The sequence below is a fragment of the Dama dama genome, chromosome 21 (genome assembly GCF_033118175.1).
Source record: "Dama dama isolate Ldn47 chromosome 21, ASM3311817v1, whole genome shotgun sequence".
Lineage (NCBI taxonomy): Eukaryota > Metazoa > Chordata > Mammalia > Artiodactyla > Cervidae > Dama > Dama dama.
The window spans coordinates 20,326,362-20,347,353 of record NC_083701.1 but is presented as its reverse complement, the minus strand read 5'-3'; positions in this window follow the sequence as shown (position 1 = coordinate 20,347,353).

Here is a 20,992-nt window from a genome sequence, read left to right as displayed (position 1 = left end):
TGCTTCTTTTGTTAATAAGAGATAAAGTGAATGGTGTTCATTATGAATATCAACTGTTAGTTTATGTGTTTGATTATAGTAAAGCCAATAATTTTTTTTACTCTTAAGATAGTACTATTACATTCAGAAAGACAACATCTTACTGGGAGTTTGTTAGCATGCCTCTAACAAAAATCACACTTTCTGAGTGCTAAGAATATTCACCTTACTGATAGTCAAGAATATCTTTCAAAACCTTTTCTTTTTGATGACTTGATTGTGTTGGCTTTATGAAATCAAATTACAGTCACTGGTTGTAATTAGTGTCTGTCATATGGGCCTCCAGAACAGTTTAAGGACTCTAAAAGAAATGTCATTAATGATATATAAGAAGAAAAATAGAGCATCTGCATGAAAAGATCAGGAAAAAGGTTTATTTCTAGTAGTAGACTTATTACAAATTGGAAAATTAAGTCATTCAAAGAAAGCACCACATCTAGTGGGTTAAGATAATCAGCAGTCTGACAGGTGCATGGCTAAGAAAGAGAAGGTTGGGTTTTCTTTTTATGGTATTTTGAAGAGGCCCCGACTCAAACCCACTGTGACCTAATCCAACAGGGCAAGACTGGCCAGCCCACCTACAAGCACATGCTCACCAAACACAGTGGACTGACTCACACATTAGGATGCTAAACAACCGTCACAGGCACTGTGACAGTCACCACGCTATGTATTTAAATCCAGACTCAAACCCATGTTGAGCAGAGTTCCTGCCACCATTAATCACTTCTCTCTGGTTTGCTCAGAACTCAAAGAATTATTTTTCCTTCTAATGTCCTTGTGATACAAACAAAAGCCAGAACCAGTATCTCAAAGACATTAGCAATACCAACGTATCCCTTAGATGCTCAGACACATCTCAATGTGTGTTACATTTAAGTTTTAGCTGACATATAAAAAGGGAGTATGTCAACCAAAAAGCCCCTCAATTTCATATTTTGTTTAATTTTTTTGTATCTCAGGACATATCTCTCTAAAGCAAAATTATTTGAAGAGCAATTTATAAATGTAACAGAGATGGCTGATGTCCTGTCTGGGGTATTCTAAAGTCAAGAAGAGACTGCTTTAGTTTGTGTATATGGTATATAAACGATGCCCAGAAGCTTGCAGGCCAGGTAATATGTAGAAATATCTCACAAGGACACGTGTAAGTGAGGCAGACAGCATCTCTGTGGCCTTCTGGTTGGTCCTCCCAGAACATGACTCGATTTCCTTTCCTCGTCTGTAGATCTGCAGGCATCTTATTTCCTGGTGTCCAAAACACAAACTTAATTTTCTAAGGGGAAAATCTGTTAATTCGTCTAAATTCCTAGTGAAGAATTAGTGGTAATATTTTTGAAATATTATATATTTTTTGCAGTACATATAAAATGTACATTTCTGCTTTGTCCTTACAATTTTCATTGCATTCATGATTTAAATATTCTACTTTCATTAATGTCATGAGTTTGAAGTACAGTACATCAATTAGATATTGAGATTTTCTATAGGTATAGCTCAGTAATTTTTTAGAATTTTCAGCTTTTCTATGAGGTTTTTGCACATCCTGTAATACATAAGACCTGGCTTGGATGTCACATACTTCGAATACTTTCCCAAATTCAATCTTTCTGAAAGAGTTATATCATTTACAATGTGGTGCTTATCTCCCTGAAGGGCAGTTTCTTGAAAATGTTTTCCCTCACTAGACAGAGCACCTTAAAATAAACTTACAGCAGCCAGTACATCATCTAGAACACAGATATTAATGCATGTTTGTTGAATGAATAGGAGAATTAAAATAATAGAAATTGGTGAAAATCGCCTGCGGACCTAAAATACATTTAACATATTTCCCCTTTATTGCAAAAAGTCTTGATAATTTTTGAGAGATCCTCTAGACAAATGTGCTGGTGAGTCTCCTAACAGTGATGCGAGCCTCCTGCCAACAGGGCATACGCTTCAAACAGGGGATAAGGGGCAGGTGCACCTGGACCAGGTTTGATGGACTTTCTAAGAACCTGAGCTTTGAAAACTATGGTTTTAATAATCAGGGTGTGTTCTAAGGAGCCTACTCAGGATCCATCCTTGTTCCCTATGAGACAGAGTGGCACAGGAAGAGGAGTCCCGGCTTTTATTTTCAGCTTATATGTTTATATTATTGGCTTTATGTCCCTCTGCAACCTGACCCTTGGCACCCCGTTTCCTGAAGTTTACAGGAGGATGAGACCCGCAGGGTCACAGCTGCAGCCCATCAGTCTCAGGCACGGTGTCCAGGGTGCTCTCACTCCACGCTCAGCCAAACCTGCTCCCTGGTCGGATGTCCCCTCACCCGGTCGCCTCCGGTGGCCACGGTGTCTCTATGAAGCTGGTCTTTTACGGCTACAAAGATTAAACTCCGAGTTTGGAGAATGGAGCCAGGGCAGCAGAGGCCACGAGCTGCAGAACTGAAATCCAAACCCAAATTCTCCGGCTTTCCAGACCTGCTTCTTCCGCTGCCCTTGGGAGGAAGGGCCCCTGGAGCACCTGGGTCATGGACCCCCGCATCGCAGGCACACGGCAGGCAGAGGCCTCTGGAAGCCCAAGAGAACGCGCTCCTAGATCACACAGCGCAGGGCTGAGCTCAGGAACCATCGTAACTCGGGGATTACACAATCACGTCCAACAATCTCCAGGGGCATTTCCCAACTCGGCTGGAGGAGCCCTATTGGCCCCACTTCCTGCGGGGCCGCCCGGCAGGGCCCACTCCCCACCTCCCCACAGCTCCCCTGCGCCCTCCTGGGGCCACGAGCCATTTCCTCCCCTGACCCCCACCCCGGCAAGCTGGAAGGCAGCTGGTCTTCATCCTCAGCCGTTAACACTTCATCTTCTGAAGGCCACTACGGCTCCCTCTCACACCCACACTCCTCACCCGGCTTTTATCTCCAGAGACAACAAGGCTTCCAAGGCAAACATCCTTTCTTTCACCACTAAAATGTGGACACTCCAGGGTAATGAGGCAATTATAATTGTGAAAAGTCGAAGGCTTCCCTGGCTGACATCCACTTCCAAGGAGTTGCTCCTAGTTTAGATACGGGAAGCTTTCTGATCAAAACTCACTTAAGAATAAGTGTCCTGTCATCACGGGGAGCAAGGATTCTCGAGTGAGACAGCTTTTCTCTCCTTCTTATCTTCCCACCGGGGGCAGATGGAGAGCAGAAGGACTCCCCTCACCTGAGACAGACACACACGGAGGGGAAAATCCTCTCGTTTCATTTGCGTTGGTAGAAGTGAGTGTCCACAGTCACAGGGCCTGAGCTCTGGGCTGAGTGAGGGCCGGCCCCTCAGGCCTCCAGGAAGTAATCATTACCCTGTGGACGGCGTGCACGGAAAAAGCAGCGAGCCTGGCAGGCCTTCCGCCCTGGCCCCCAGCCAGACCCCAGACAATGAGCGATCAGCAGAGGAAATAGCCCCGCATCCCTGGCCTGGGACCCCAGAGAGGCCGGTGGGGTATTTATAGCCGTGAGTGGGAAGGCTGCTGCCAACAGGAGCCGGTGCACTGGTACAGTCTGTGCACTAGCTCACTGAGGTAGGTTGCTCTGCTTATGGTCCGCTCGGCCAGTTGTATGGGAGATGATCTGTGAGTTATCACTAACTAGTTTTCTTAGACAATGTCGGGGGACGGTCAGGATGGGGAGAAGGATGGATGACCTTCTCCCGGGGCTTGTTCTGGGCTGGAACTTGCCCCCACCCCTCCCAGGGAAGGACTTCTGCTTCTGCAGAATCAGCAGGTAGCAAGAGCTGGTTCTACAAAGTGGAAAGAAAGACTCAGGCAAAGTGAAATAGCGAGACATTCTTCTAACAAAGACAACGAATGAGCATCATATTTCTCCTGAGTTCCAGCTTCTGTCTGTAGACGCTCAGATGAGCAGAGTCAGAACTCTCCTATGATGCATGAGTTTTGTATTCAGACTTGGCAGAAAGAACAGTGAAAGAAGCTAAGATCCTCACAGCCCCCACCTCTCAGATCTCCGTGAGCTGCAGTCATCCAGGGGTCTGGGGTAGGGCAGGGCCTGGGAGTCTGCATTTCTAGCTGGCTCCCAGGTGTTAGGCTGACCCTTGAACATCACCCCAGGGTGCCAGGCTGTGACCACACTCAGCTCCCAGCCCCACCCACTCCCTATTCAAGCTAAGGGTGGTAAAGACAGGATCACACAGATGTCCAGTGAAGCAGCTCCTCTCTTCCGGGCTACCTGATGCAAAGCGTCAACTCATTGGAAAAGACCCTGATGCTGGGAAAGATAGAGGGCAGGAGGAGAAAGGGGTAACAGAGGATGAGATGGTTGGATGGCATCACTGACTCAATGGTCTTGAGTTTGAGCAAACTCCGGGAGATAGTGAAGGACAGGAAAGACTGCCATGCTGCAGTCCATGGGGTTACAAAGAGTCAGACACGACTTAATGACTGAATAGCAAAACACACACCAGCTGCTTCCACTCCCACTCCAAGACTGGGCCTTGCTCTCTGCAGAGAAGCTTAAATGTGATTTCAGCCCAAAGAGAGGAAACCACCCACACTGGCAAGGCTGATGGGGCGGGTCTGGCCTGGACCCCTCCCCTGGCCCTCAGGTGGGCTCCTACCTGAGTGCCGTGGGACTCCTCTAGGAATGCTCACAGGCAGCTTGGGGAGCAACTGCACAGGCTTCTCCTGCCCAATTACCTTGTGTCTTTTACAGACATTTGACATCCTGCCAAGTGGAAATTAGTTGATGTATTTTTTTTCTAGTTCCTAGGTTACTTTTGCTATGTTGTTTTAATTTAATTACGTATTACTTATTAATATTTACATAAAATTGCAAATGGGCACTCTTAGGAGAAAATGATTTTTTTCTGAATTGATGGCAAGTAATTCTTTTCTCCCATAATAGCCAATGTTAAATGTTAAATGTTTTTCTTCCCCCATTATAGCCAAACTCATCCAAAATACAATAAAATGATGACAAACAATTAAACTAAGGATCATTTTACCCCCTAAGCCCATCATTGAATAAGGAATATATAATAATAATCAGTTGATCCTTGAACAACACAGGTTTGAATTGCATGGGTCCATTTATAAATGGGTTGTTTTCACCACACACTGTGGCACCTCACAGTCCGTGACTGGTTGAATCCATAGACACTGGGGTCACCTGTAAAGTTATACACAGATTTTCATCTGTGGGCAGTTTGGCACCCCTCACCCCTACCTGTGTCATTCAAGGGTCAGCTGTGTGTATAATGAAGGATTCCCTATTTCTTTTTTTTAAACTTCGAAGAGATTTATTTTTCTTAAGTCACATGTAAGGAACACGGAATCAGAATGGCTTTAGACGTTTCAACAACACAACACTGGACATTTGAAGATAAAGGAAAAGTGACTTCAAAATCAAAAGAAAACTATCTCCAATCTAGAATTTTACATCCAGCCAAACAATCACAAATGAAGGTGCCATGAAGAGCATCTTCCATATGCAAGGGCTCAAAACATTATTCTAAACACCCCTTCACAGGAAGAAGTATTCTTTTGTGCCTATTTCTTACATTAAGCACCATTTGAAGGATAAATTTCACACTATTGACCATTTACTGATCACTTTGTGTTCTCTTATTTTATGGAGTAAATTTATTTTAAAACCATTTTTGTCAAAACAAAACAGAATACAGATCACCATGTCTTAAGCCTATAGGTCTAAAGGAAGTGAAGGAGTGAATTATAACTGGGCAAATTCAGCAGAAATTACCTGAAGGTAAGAACCAATGTCAGATTTGGGGAATGACACAGAGAAGAAAATGGTTGCCCACTCCAGTATTCCTGTTTCAGGAATTCCACAGATAGAGGAACCTAGCGGGCTATAGTACGTGGGGTTGCACACAACCATATGACTTACACACACACACACATGCACACAGTACAAAATGCCATAATACATCACGACATGCTGCACTGGCCTAGGGTGGGCATCTTTGTCAGGGTGGTCATCGACCAGGTCTAGTTAGTCCCATCTTGCTTAACTCGAGCTTTGGGTGGTCGCTGGGAGGTCTACCTGCCACCTCTGACAGGGGGATAGATGCTGTGGCCTGAGCCAGGTGGAGGCAGTGAGGGCACTTGGGTGTCTGTGTGCCTGTGGAGCTTTGAGGTCCTGCCCTCCTCCTGGCTGTGCTTCAGGGCTTGCTCATCAGCTCTGGTCATCACTGCAAGTTATATGTGCTGTAGATAAAAGCAACCTTCTGAGTCCAGGCCCAAAATGCACACTTGGTCCCCTCTGAAGCACACTGACCACAGTTCCCCTTCCTGTCTCCTGTGGAAAGAGAGGATGATGGCTGGACCTGCAGCAGCCCTGGGGGGACCAGAGGCCCTTCTAACTTCCAGGTGTCCTGAAGACAGACACACAGACAGGTTAGAGGCCCAGTGGAGTATCTCCAGCATCGGGGGCAAGATGGATGGAGAAGAAGGGGTCCCAGGGCCATGGAGAGCGCCGCTGCTTAGTGGCTCTCAGATTTGAAATCATGAATCATGGGAAGATCCCCTGGAGGAGTAAATGGCAACCCACTCCAGTATTCTTGCCTGGGAAATCCCATGAACAGAAGAGCCTGGCAGGCTATAGTCCATGGGGTCACCAAGAGTCAGATACGACTTAGTGACTAAGCACGGAATCAGCAAAAGAGTGGTGGAAACATGCATTATCCCCCGAATTCGGAATTAGAAAGTTGGCAGGGGACTGAAAGTCCTGCATGTCTCCCAAGCTCCCAAATAAGGCTGATACAGCTGGTCGGGGTCCTGAGACCCTGCAGAGGGCAGGGTCTCAGGAGGAGAGGGGGATAGAGGCTGAGCCCCTGCCGTTCATGATGGGATGAGAGTTAGGACTTGTGCACAAGTTTAGGATCGTTCTCTTGCTCACTCCAGTTCATCGCACTCCACTGCTTGCCGAGCAAGCCTGGTCCTAGGCTCTAGATGGAAGGAACTGTTAGAGCAGACCATCCCCCCAGTGAAAGAATGGAAAAGGAAACAGCACACACTTGTTCTGAACGATTCCAAATTCTTTACAAATTTCTTTATAGCACAACAACTTTCAGAAAGTTTGAAGTTCAGCTGAAAAGTACATTATATATACACTGTATTTAAGTATACTATATATTAATATAGTATATATTATATAGTATAATAGATATTAAGCTGCAATTAAGCTGATATGGTATAAAATTCGGGTTGGTGGGGGTGGAGCTTCTTAGCACAATATGAACAACTTTACAGGACAAAAGAGAAAGAAAATGATAGAGGCCCTAGCTACAAAGATTTCTTTGTAGCATAATAAATGAAACTGAGTGAGAATCCAGGCGTTTGGCTCATATGCCACAATTTTAAATTCATTTTTTTGCGTTTGTAAGCTAGCCTGAATGGGCCCGTCTGCCGTGATTGGGCTTCCACTGTGGGACGAATGCTGATCAGAAAAGGATTTCCCTCCATGAACCCAGCCAGACAAGCTCTTCTTGGATTCTGTGCTTTCAACCAAAGACGTAAAAGGGTCTTTGTATTACTGCTTTCCTGAGGCAATAAAAAGGCAATAAAAAAGAATTAGGAGAAAAGACGATTTTGAAATGTAACTTTTAGGTTTTTTACAATTTAGGAAAATCTGGAGGCCTTCAGGATGGGGCCGCTGCCAGGGTACTGGCTGGACCCGGGACGGGAGCGTCCTCCCCGGGGCGCCAGCCTGGTCCTCTACTCCTGCCAACACGAAAGAGCCCAGGTACCTTTCCAGGGAGGTGTCCTGATCGACCTTACAGGCAGCCACTCTCCTTTTTCAGCTTCAGATCTTTAACAAGGAAGGGGCAGCATTTTCATTTATCCTGCCAAACTGCCATCCTGCAACACAAACATCAGTGACATGACTTTTTAAAGGAACCAATGGCTGCAGCTCCGTCATAACCTAGGCAGCTCTGGTCTGTGGTCCTAGCATAGAGGCATGCAGGGCTCTGTGGCCCTGGCTGACCCGGCTCCACGCCCAACCCAAGCCGGCCTAGTCCTCCCCTCCCTCAGCCGCAGTGAGGACGGTTCTTGACTCTGGGTGGGTGAGGAGTGCGGGCCACAGTGTCTCACACAGCAGGGATCAGCACACTTTTTTTCTTCAAGTCGAACCTGGTTTTCAATCTATAGAAACAAGTTCTCAGGAGAAAGCTGAAAACACAGTTTTTCTCCAATGAGAAAGTGATTCTATTCTTTTCTGTTAGAAAGAGATGTTCCCTCCCCCTCAGCAGCCTTCCTTCCCTGCTCTTGGCAGTTGATAAGAGCACCTGAGATGGGTGTGATGTGAGCATTTACCGTGCAGTCATCACAGGTCAGAATCTGCCCCCAGCAGCCCATGAGCTGTCTCACCCAGAACAATGCAAGAAGCTGAGAAGTCAGAAGGATGTTTCTCAGACTCACAAACCATAAAAATACACAAAAAGCTCTCCATCCAATGAGTTTGTCAAGAACTTTGAAAAGTTTTCACCTTCTGTATAATGAGTTTATATAAAGTGCACACTTAAATCAAAGTATCTCACTTCTGAAATCAGAGAAGAAACACTTTGAAAAGTCCAGGACAGATGCTTCATATCCCATGCTATGACCAAGTTTCCTCTCTGTGTTCCATACCTGCTATCTGGGTCTATATCAAAGATAAAGTGATTTCTAAAACCAAAGTAATTTTCATTCCATCAGGAGGATTGAAATGATGTGCAGGAGAGAAGTATCTTGAAGCAAAGTTGAGAAAGGAAGGTTAGAAATAGATGTCTCACTTATTTTTTTCATGAATGTGTGAATTCCACACCCCTAACTGGATGTTGCATAAGAGCAGCAAGTGAGCAGGACACCCCGACCCTTCAGTTGGAAGTGAGGCCAGTGTGTGGCTGTCATGGCACCTGTGATGACCCCACAAGATCAGAAAGTCGCCAGCAAACCCACTCCAGGAGAAGGCAGGGATGGGGGCTGGACCCTTGCTTTCCTGAGATGGACAACAGGTCCCCCACAGGCCATGGGCTTTACCCTAAGTTTCTCTCTGCACTTCACCAGTGTAGTTGAGCTGAACGAAGGAAACAAAGCCATGTGGAGTTGATGGATGATCTTCCTTGGTGTCCTTTTTGGCTTTTTGCTAGAAGCTAACCTGGTTAGTTCAGTGAAGTGCCAACCACCAATCCTTACTGCTCACAAAAGAAAAGACAGGCAACATGACTCACACCTATTCAGGTCTCTGTTTTACTCTCTTTCCCATAAAAAGTTAAAAATAAAGAAAATAATATGAAATATATATACATATATGGAATCACTTCGCTGCACAGTAGAAATTAAAGCAATATTGTAAATCAACTATTGAAAGTTGAAACTGTTAGCTGCTCAGTCTTGTCCTACTCTTTGTGACCCCCATAGACTCTTCTGGCCATGGAAATCTCTAGGCAAGAATACTGCATGGGTAGCCATTCACTTCTCCAGAGATCTTCTGGACCCAAGGATCAAACCCTGGCTTCCTGCATTGGCAGGTGGATTCTTTACCATCTGAGCCAGCAGGAAAGCTCAGATCAACTATACTTCAATAAAATAAATTTTTAAAAAATAAGTAAAAAATAAAATTAATCTATTCCTGGCTTTGAGATTGAGATTGCCAATGCTCAACATTATCAATTGTTGTTGTTGTCATTGTTCAGTCACGAATTCATGTCTCTTTGTGACCCCATGGACTGCAGTACGCCTGGCTTCCCTGTCCTTCACTATCTCCTGGAGTTTGCTCAAACTCATGTCCATTTAGTCAATGATGGTATCCAACCACCTCATCCTCTGTCACCCACTTCTCCTCTGGGCCTCAATCTTTCCCAGCAATTGTGAATCCCACCAAGCACAATGCAGTGGGATTCAAACCCCAGCTGAATCCATAGAAGACATCAGATGAAAGAAAAACTCAGTAACTATATCAGCACGTCAGTACTGTTTCTTGTTGGCCAAACGGACTTTTCATATCCAGTAACCACAGGACCATATTTCATCAAGGAATAAGTAAACAGTCAGCAGACTCTGAAGCTGTGAGGAACTGCTGTTGAATTCATTTGCCATCACTTGTAACTTTTACTAAATAAAAGGATCCAGAAAAATGACATTTCTTCCACAAAAACACCACGGCCAATTCATCAGTTGTATTGGATAGTTTCCTGATGGGCTATTTATGTTCTGATTGGTGGACTCAGGTGGTAAAGAATCCTGCTGCAATTCGGGTAAACCAGGGTTCAACTCCTGGGTCAGGAAGATCCCCTGGAGAAGGGTATGGCAATTCTCCAGCATTCTTGACTGAGAATCCTGTGAATAAAGGAGCCTGGCGGGCTACAGTCCAAGGGCCACAAAGAGTTGGACAAGATTTACTGACTAACACAGGAAGAAAGATTAGGAGACCCTGTACCCTAACATCAATGAGTCAGAAAATCCAGAAAATGTCACACTGAGGGTTGTGTAGGGATGTTCAAATAATTCTGACCCAAATGTGGATCTCTCTACATGGGAATAGCTAATACAACTGTGGCTTTAGGCTCCTGTCTGATGAACCAGGAAAATTAGTATGAAAGCAGTGCCAACCCACTGGCCCGACTCCAGGGAAAAACGAGTTTACTGGGTGAGAGACTGAGTCTTTGCTGTGCTTCCACGGACATAGCCCACCCTCCTCACATTTGGGTGAAGGGTGGCAGAGAGCTTTCCCGTCTTCCTCTGATGGAGCAAAACATAGCCATGAACACGAATGTATTTTCTCAGCCCAGCACACCAAAGGCGACATCTGAACAAGCTAAGATGAGGCCCAAACCTATAGGCTTTTATTGATTCTTAGTAAATATGTGATTGAGTTTATCTTCGTGTGCACTCCAGAAATGTTGAACAGCTGGCAGTTGCCTAAACAAGCTAAACTGCAGGACCTCGCACCCCGCCCACCCCTGGCACCCCTACTCCCCTGGGTCTGTCTGGCTGACTCCTACAGGATCTTGGAACCTCAGTTCAAGTCCTGCCTCCTGCAAGGAGCTCCCTCCCACTCTCCCAGACCTGCCCCTGGTTCTTACCCACGCACAGGGCACACCATTCACGTGACAGCTGTTGCCTCTGTGCCCATCTCCTCTCTGGATGGTGAATTTTTTAAGGGTCGACACTGTAATCACATTTTTATCTCCCAGCAGGCTGGGCCTAAGAGATGAGCAGGAAGTTTTTACTGAATGAAGGATTTTTATCCCAAGACAGACGTCATCTGGTGATTGTGGGAATAACTTATCGTAAGCCCTGAACGGTACTCTGAGACACCTTGCAGCTGAAACAGCGCAGAGCACAGACATGCGTCAATGTATAATCAACAGCCGTCTCCCCGTGCGGCAGCAAAGCCAGCTGTCGAGACGGGTGCGTTTTCTGAACCCTCATGCTCTGGCCACCATTTCCACGTCTCCCCCGCCCCCCAACTGATGAATTCATCATGATTAAACAACAGCAAGTGACTCTCACAGAAGTTATGTTTCCTCCACTGTGCGCCTGCCCTGTCTCTCTGTCTGTCCGCTCTCTCTCTCTCTCTCTCCCCCATGGATGGTGCAGGCTGCGGCCATATATGGCTTTTCCTATGATGTGAGCTCTCGACGTCTCCCCAGGTCGCCTCCCTGGCTTTGTGGTCTGGGAAACCAGCTCTGGGGATGATTCACCCACCACTAGATGGTCTGGATTGTTTAAGGCGCTTTCATGCACTTCATGGTTCTTCAAAGAAGGCAGCTGCTCAGTGTCTAGCCTGACTACATCCAGGAAGAAACAGCGTGTCTCCCCTCAAATCCTCTTTACTTGTGCACAGACTAAGTCACTATCTGCACTTCTGGGTGTGTGTGAGTGTGAGTTTGTGTGTGTTACAGAAGCACGGTCACTGTGAGAAGTCTCTCAGGCTGGAGGCCTCAATGCAATACTCGTCTTTGAAAATCCCCATTTGGAACATTAGAAACATCTGGAGAAACCACATTTCCATGTTGAAATAGAGATAAGTTGTCGTTCCTGCTGCTCATTTTGAATGTACCCCATAGCCTGATGAGAGCATTTGCCCAGAGCAAGTTATAGAGTAAAAAGTAAAAAAGAAAAAAAATTAAGGAAAAGTAAAGTAAAGATGGCTCGGATGGTAAAGAATCTGCCTGCAATGCAGGAGACCCAGGTTCAATCCCTGGGTCGGGAAGATTCCTCAGAGAAGGGAATGGCAACCCAATCCAGTATTCTTGCCTGGAGAATCCCATGGCCAGAGGAACCTGATGAGTTACAGTCCATGGGGTCACACAGAGTCAGACAGGACTGAGTAACCAACACAAAGAAAAAGAACAGATCTTTCTAGCATGAGTTTTCTTAACTACCCCTCCCACCAAGCCCAGGGAGTGGGCTTCTAGAGGCATTCAGGCCAGGTGGATGGTCAGGACCAGGGCAGGCAGAGGTCCTGGGAGGCACACTGACCTGACCTTGTTGGTTTTCCTTGTGCTAAATTCAACTAATAATTTAGATCTATGCCTGCAATGGGCTTCCCTGGTAGCTCAGACAGTAAAGAGTCTGCCTGCAATGCAGGAGACCTGGGTTCAATCCTTGAGCCAGGAAGATCTTTTGGAGAAGGAAATGGTGATCCACTCCAGTATTCTTGCTGGAAAATCCCACAGATGGAGGAGCCTGGCAGGCCACAGTCCACAGGGTCTCAAAGAGTTGGACACAACTGAGAGACTAACACATACATGCCTACTAATGAGTGTACTTGGTCTGGAAATTTAGCATAATGTAATATTAACACAAGGTTTCAGGCTGATGTTCTAATTTCACACTTGATTGCCTCCTCAGGCCTGTGATTAAATGTCACCATGTTCCATATGCCCTCCTTGTTGGGAGACAGCAATGCATTTGTGCAGAATGCATCTGCCTGGAGCAGGCCCGTGGCTCCCATGCCTACAGGTGCCCCTCACAGGGAATCAAGCACCCTGGGCTCTGCCCAGGACGGATTGGTGCCCAGCTAACAACCTCCCCAGAGCACTGACCCCCAATCACCAGAGCGACCTTCAACTCCTCACATTCTGTCCCGCTGCCTCGGTGATCTGCTAAGAGGGCGTCCTTTCATTCCCTGTGGTTCTAACGCACTTGTGGGAAAAAATATCAGACGATGTTGGCTTTGGGATTTCATACTGGAGTCTGAATCTGTGGTTTCATTCCAAAAATACCATAAGAAAGTCTGAGGAGCAGCAAAGCCGGGGGAAAAAATAGCTGACATTGAGATTCAGTCCTGAGCATCCACAAATATTTCTAGAATCTTTTTTTTTTTTTTTTTTTGGGTCAAGCAAACCTTTCTTCAAAGAAAAGCTTAGTCATTGAGGAGCCAGCTGTGTGAGAAGTGAGTGAGAAAGGGCTTCCTTGAAGCAGGACAGATCCCGCCTGGTCTTCTTTCCCGGCTCCCCCCCTGCCCCGGGCCGCCCCAGAGCTCACTGGGCAAGACTGATGATACAAGCTCCTGGTCCCCAAACTGTGCTCCGGGACGTAGGCCCCTTCAGATGCTTCTCAAAGACTGCTCTGGTCCCAGGCCCATCGGTGCTGTAGATCTTCTCGCAGTGTCTTTGTGGTATTGGACGGCAGTTCTCACACTGGAGAGCAGGACATGCCAGGGCCTCTCTGGGTCACAGTCACTCCCAGATGAGCTGTCCTGCAGTCTGCCGGCCACCATGCTCCCCACAAAAAAGGGAGAACAACCCCCAACTATCTGATCATTGCCTGCATGAAAAGGGTGTGAGGGGGAGTAACCCGGGGTCCAGTGAGGCGGGGGAGGGCGAGGAGCCCATGTACATTTACGTTGGGTCATTTCCAACGATGAGGTCAGTCAGAGTAAACGTGGTACCCGCACTCTCTGCCAACCAGCAATCCAGCGCAAAAGCTCCGCTGACATCCTGCCATCACCTCCCGCATCCCTCGGCAGAGTGACGGAGCACAGCAATGGCAGGGCGGGCGTCTCCTCCCCGCTGGGAAAAAATACCTTTCAGATGAATCTGAATATTCACCCCCAGTCTATTTCTAGCTCTGTAATGGCTTCCACTTCCTTGCAAACATGTGCACTTTAATGGTTTCTGAAAACAGACACAAAGAACAAGGAATGGGAAGAAAACACAAGACTGTGTCTCACAGTTCACACAGGTCGTCCTAAATCTATGGATGATGTGATATCCAGGCCGTCGAATAGATCAACTGTTTTTTGTTTTTTGTGTGAGTGCTCCATTTTTTTCCGTTTTCTGAAGGAATGGGTGAAATGCTTTGGGTAAACAGGTAAACCAAGAGATGATTCTGAGCCCAGACCTCAGCCATCCACTGCCCCCATCCTGATGGGTTTCGACCCTCCTGAAATTTTCCATTCGACTTGGGTGGCTGGCTTCACGTGTTTCCTGAACCACCTCTGCACCCCGTGGGGTTTGGGACACCACCAAAGACAGGAGTGAGCGGCCACCTGCCTGCGGTCTCCGGGCTCCTGGCTGCCGGGCCACACAAAGCTGGGGGGAGCAAGCCGGGGGCCAGGCTGGAGGAGGGAGAGACCTGCACCGGGAAATAGTCAGAGGAAAAGTAATTTCACACCAAGGCTGGTCCTCAGGTATAGACGGAGAATCCTTACTGAACCTCTGCTTTTCACATTAGGCTTTCATTTGTTAGAAGGTGAAAGACAAAGAAATAATCTCAGTATATCTATGTATCTATAAGAAGTTTGATAGCATTTTCAAACTAGAAATAGACTGGTGGGGATTCAGATTCACTTGAGAAATATTTCTTTATCCTCTAAAAAAGACCAAGTCAGAAACAAACCTGCTAAAAACCTAGTTGTAAAAGCAAATAAAAAGAGGTTCACACGGGGTCTTTATGATCACAGCCGCAGACCTAAGTGTAAAAGGGAGTGTCCACCCTTTCTGGGGGGCTTCCCATGTGGTGCTAGTGGTAAAGAACCTGCTTGCCATAAATGCTGGAGAGGGTGTGGAGAAAAGGGAACCCTCTTACACTGTTGGTGGGAATGCAAACTAGTACAGCCACTATGGAAAACAGTGTGGAGATTTCTTAAAAAACTGGAAATAGAACTGCCATATGACCCAGCAATCCCACTTCTGGGCATACACACTGAGGAAACCAGATCTGAAAGAGACACGTGCACCCCAATGTTCATTGCAGCACTGTTTATAATAGCCAGGACATGGAAGCAACCTAGATGCCCATCAGCAGATGAATGGATAAGGAAGCTGTGGTATACATACACCGTGGAATATTACTCAGCCGTTAAAAAGAATTCATTTGAACCAGTTCTAATGAGATGAGTGAAACTGGAGCCCATTATACAGAGTGAAGTAAGCCAGAAAGATAAAGAACATTACAGCATACTAACACATATATATGGAATTTAGAAAGATGGTAATGATAACCCTATATGCAAAACAGAAAAAGAGACACATCAGTACAGAACAGACTTTTGAACTCTGTGGGAGAAGGTGAGGGTGGGATGTTTCGAAAGAACAGCATGTATATTATCTATGGTGAAACAGATCACCAGCCCAGGTGGGATGCATGAGACAAGTGCTCGGGCCTGGTGCACTGGGAAGACCCAGAGGAATCAGGTGGAGAGGGAGGTGGGAGGGGGGATCAGGATGGGGAATACGTGTAACTCTATGGCTGATTCATATCAATGTATGACAAAACCCACTGAAATGTTGTGAAGTAATTAGCCTCCAACTAATAAAAAAATTTAAAAAAAAAAGATTTCAATAAACAGTTGTTTCAAACAAACAAATAAAAAAAAGAACCTGCTTGCCAATGTAGGAAATATAAGAGATATGGTTTCAATCCCTGGGTTGAGAAGATTCCCTGGAGGAGGGCATGACAACCCACTCCAGTATTCTTGCCTGGAGGATCCCATGGACAGAGGAGCCTGGCGGGCTACAGTCCATGGGATGGCAGAGTCGGACATGACTGAAGCAGCTTAGCACACACACACACACCCCTTCTGGGAGGTGATTTTCCAAACCTAAATTCTATCTTGAGAAAAGTGCTCAGAAGTGAATGAGCACTACCATGCAACTACCTGCTGTTACGACCCTGAGAAATTTAAAATACGTTCTCCAAAGATTCCAGTTGTCATCAGCGTTTTTGCAGGATCTCTGTTCTTCCACACTAACAAGGGTCTTCTAGGAAATTGTGAGTCATGGAATCACACTGGACAGTTGGCCATGATCCCTGTTCGTGGGACATGGGAGGGCAGCTCCTTTGTGACCCTCACTCTGAAAGGTGCCTGGACAAGGCTGAGGTTGTCTAAGGAGGCGCCCTGGATCACAAGGATGCCCAGGAGGGCAAAATTCAACTTCAGGGGTGAATCTGCTCTCCTGTCCAAATTCTAATTCTGAGAAAACACTTCAGGAGCTTCTCAAAACTTTCAATCAGCATGATTTTCACCAGCGGTCAAGGCTCTGGGGCTGCCATGTGTTTAATTTATCACCTTCAGAGCGAGCTCTGGACACAACACGCATGACTGGACACTGCAAGGAGCTGCACCGGCATCTGGGAAGCCTTCTTGCACAGGTCAGTGTCCACGTGGAGTTCCGCGTGACGTGGGATAACTCACAAACCCCACAAAACCACAGCACCTCAAAGTGCAATGCTGTGACAACAGAATTTGTCTCTGTGAATGGTTACCTTCATTTTCTACAAAAGTAGACTGTGTGTCCATTCTTACATTTTTGCCCTAAATTTAGCACACCATTTATCTGTAGAAAGATTCTCCAGCACATATCTGCCTTTATTCTTTATATTGTGCATTTTTCAGTGTAAATGGTTGCAAGATCACTATCTAGTAATGGCATTCCTTCGCAGAGCCCAGAAGCTAGCAGGCCTGTCCTTATTCTTCTCTTCTCATCTAATGTTGAATTACACATCTCAGGGAACCTGTCCACTGACCACAAACAAGAACAAGGTGCTGGGATGAGGCAAGGCCAGTGCCTTTGTACATGGGACATGACTGTCCTCAGGACGCACCTTCGCAGGGGGACAGCTGATGGTGGATCCACAACCTCAGAGACCCCTGACCCCGGTCCCATTCCCGTGTGAACCTGCTGTGTGCACTGGGGCTCATGTCCTCCTGTCCTGCATGCTTACTCAACACATACATGTCAACTGGTTACATCATAATAAAGAATCAATAAGTGTGCTGACTGTCAAAGTATTCAAGTAATTTAACAATATCACTTGTTTTATCCTCATGAAATCTTCAGACAGGAAGCTGTGATTCTTCCCATTATTCGGGGGCGGGGAGAACAGCACAGACCAAATCACCTGCATGTCACAGAGCAGGACCCTGGCTCCACGCATGACCCCAGGCTGCCCCCAAGGCAGTAGAGCCTGGAGATGCAGCTGAGAAACCAGAGTGCACACCCCCCACTTGCTACCTGGAACCCCGAGGAGCACGGAGGCCATCCAGGGTCAAGGTCTACCCTGATCTCCCTCCTCCAACCCTGGCCACATCCAGGGACCTCCTCCAACCAGGTTTGCATGCGTAATTTGGAAAGAATATGATAAATCTGCCAATATATACGTATTAATGATATGTGTTTCTCTTAAAAAGTGAAAGTGTGAGTCGCTCAGTTATGTCTGACTCTTTGTGACCCCATGGACTGTAGTCTGCCAGGCTTCTCCATCCATGGGATTCTCCAGGCAAGACTACTGGATTTCCCCTACCCAGGGATTGAACCCAGGTCTCCTGAATTGCAGGCAGATTCTTTACCATCTGAACCCTGGTTTACCCTTTACTATCTGAACCAGGGAAGCCCTGGTTTAAGTTTCTCTTAAACGAGCCACCAAAAGAAAGGCCTCTGGCTGGGTCCAAAACCAGGATGCACGTCCTGAGCTTCTGGGGAAGTCAGACACACAGAAGAGGTCATGGAGAAGCTGGCCCCTCCACTGCTGCCCACAGCCCTGCCCCAGACTGGTCTGAATCCAGCCATCCCTGAGGCTGGGCAGGGCAGCATCATCAGGCTGCTGGGAGACATTTTTCTCTGCTGAGAACATCCCCACCATCCCTGCAAGGGGCCACCAAACTCTTCTGCCACTCATTAGCTGCTCTGACCGGGTGGAGAAAAGTGCGGGACACCTTCCCAGCCAGCAGGTGCCTGATGCCCGCTTCCTCCCCTCTGCCCTTTCTGAGGGCTCTGGTCACAGGCGCTGACCACAACCAGACTGGTCCACCTTTTGCCACCCAATTTCCCCTCCCCTCCACGACTCAGCCGGGGCATCACCACTTGGCATTGTCCTCCACTGGCCTCTGGCCCCCAGGATAGGGCCTTTGCCATGTTATCCATCTGAACAAGAGTCTACTTGAGAAGAAGGTCAGGTTCAAGGTGGAGACAAAGATCGATCTATGATGAGTTATCAGTTTGCTCATCCAGTGTCTCATAAAGTGTGCTTGGCTGGTCTAGGGAATTGGGCTCTAGGACTCTACAAGTATAATCTAGAAACGTGGTTATCATCTAAAAACATATGGTACCAGTTATAAAAACGTCTTCGTCATAGTGAAATTTTGACTTGAAAGATATATTCATAGGATAAAAATTTACTTTCTAAAGTAAGTTACTCTCAAAGTAATTTTTTTTTCATTTATTTTTTATTAGTTGGAGGCTAATTACTTTACAATATTGTAGTGGGTTTTGTCATACATTGACATGAATCAGCCATGGATTTACATGTATTCCCCATCCCGATCCCCCCTCCCACCTCCCTCTCCACTCGATTCCTCTGGGTCTTCCCAGTGCACCAGGCCTGAGCACTTGTCTCATGCATCCCACCTGGGCTGGTGATCTGTTTCACCATAGATAATATACATGTTTCGATGTTGTTAAAAAGAATTCATTTGAATTAGTTCTAATGAGATGGATGAAACTGGAGCCCATTATACAGAGTGAAGTAAGCCAGAAAGATAAAGAACATTACAGCATACTAACACATATATATGGAATTTAGAAAGATGGTAATGATAACCCTATATGCAAAACAGAAAAAGAGACACATCAGTACAGAACAGACTTTTGAACTCTGTGGGAGAAGGCGAGGGTGGGATGTTTCGAGAGAACAGCATCAAATTAATTTTTAAGTAATTAGGGCTAGATCCTGAGGAGGGGGGGTCTGCACATCATGGGTGCTCACATTTTTTCTTTAAAAGAAAAAGCTTGGATATTATCCAAGTTTCAAAAAATATTAGAACATGAAGTCTGATCTTAACGATGTAAACTGCATTCACAGAAAAAAACTGAAAGAAAACACAATAAGGAGTGAACACTGGATATTTCCAAAGGGAGCCATGGGTAATTTGTTATTTCCATGCTATAAAATCTGCAGGCTTCACCTTTATCTTAGAAAGAGAAGAGTAACTTTTAAAAATATATCAACTATGTGTAAACACAATTACAAAGAACATTCAAAATTTAGCAATCAAGTTGCCAAGCAAAACCCTAAAAGGACTTTCTATTAATGGGAAAGAAATTTAAGAAATTGTTATTTGGGAGGTTTCTAAAGTTCTTTGATTTATATTTTCCTGCAAAGGCGTGTAGGTCTGACATTGTTCATGTTGGAGAATTTTCTCAGAATACATATTGGATTACTCAGGAGATGATGCAGAAAAAACCATAGTATGGAGTGCATCATATGCTGTAGCTGACAAACCGTGTTCCCGAGCTCAGGGACAATGACCAGGGTGGGAGAAGAAGAGGACGAGCAGGTGGGGACACACAGGAAATAAAATGGGCTGTGTGCTGAAAATCCTTGAAGCTACATGTTGGGAAAATTGGGTTCATGATACTGCTTACTTTAGTATGTGATTGAAATTTTCCATAATAACTGTTTAAAAAATAAAAGCACAAAACTAGTCACTCAGTGAGATGCTATTCTCCACCCCTCAAAATGGCTATCAAAAGATCAATAACACCAGCAGTGGTCCAGACATGGAGCCCTGAGAATGCTTGAACAAAACAAATCTGATTAGGAGAAAAAGGCTCTTTGGAGTGAAGCCGGCATTTTCATACACGGATTGGGTAGAAACTTCAGGGGTTTATTATCTATGCCACAGCCTAAATCTTTTCCTGCTTGGACAAACATTCGTGTTTAAGTCACGTGTATGTATATTTGGAGATGATACTCATGTGTGTCTGTGAGTGTGCGTGCTTATGTAAAACTGACAACACAAAATTCACATCCTCCCATCCTTTCTAGATGTGATTAACCTGCTTTGATCACAAGCAATATCAGACTAGCCCAAAACTTGTGATGAGCATGCAACTGTGATGTCTTAATAATTATGACCTAAAGAACACAAACCCTTGTTAACACAGTGTACACATCATAGACGTTCACGTATACATGTATCCACTGGAAAGTGTTAGTCGCTCAGTCATATCTGACTCTTTGTGACCCCAGGAACTGTAGTCTACCAGGCTCCTCTGTCCATGAATTCTCCAGGCAAGAATACTGGAGTTGATTGCCATTTCCTTTTCCAGGGGATCTTCCCCACCCAGGGATCAAACCTGTGTCTCCCTCATTGCAGGCAGACTCTTTTACCAACTGAGCCACCAGGGAAAACGGAGATCTCTATATTAACTTATCACTTAGTACCTGCATATATAGAAAGAGTCCATATGACCCAATGCTGAGCATTGGATGTTTCCAATTTTTTTAGTTCATTTACTTAACATGTAATAAAGTCACCAGCACTGTACTGAATGTGTTTTCTATTTAAAAAATAGAAAGAGATATTTAAGAGACAAAGGAGAAGGAGTCCAAGGCTGAATTATGATAATTCTAAAGTTCTGGTATAATTATGGTGCATTATGATCATTCAGACCTGACAATTTATACTGAACTATCATGTTATAATAAAGTATTCTTTGAGCTCAGTAATTATGA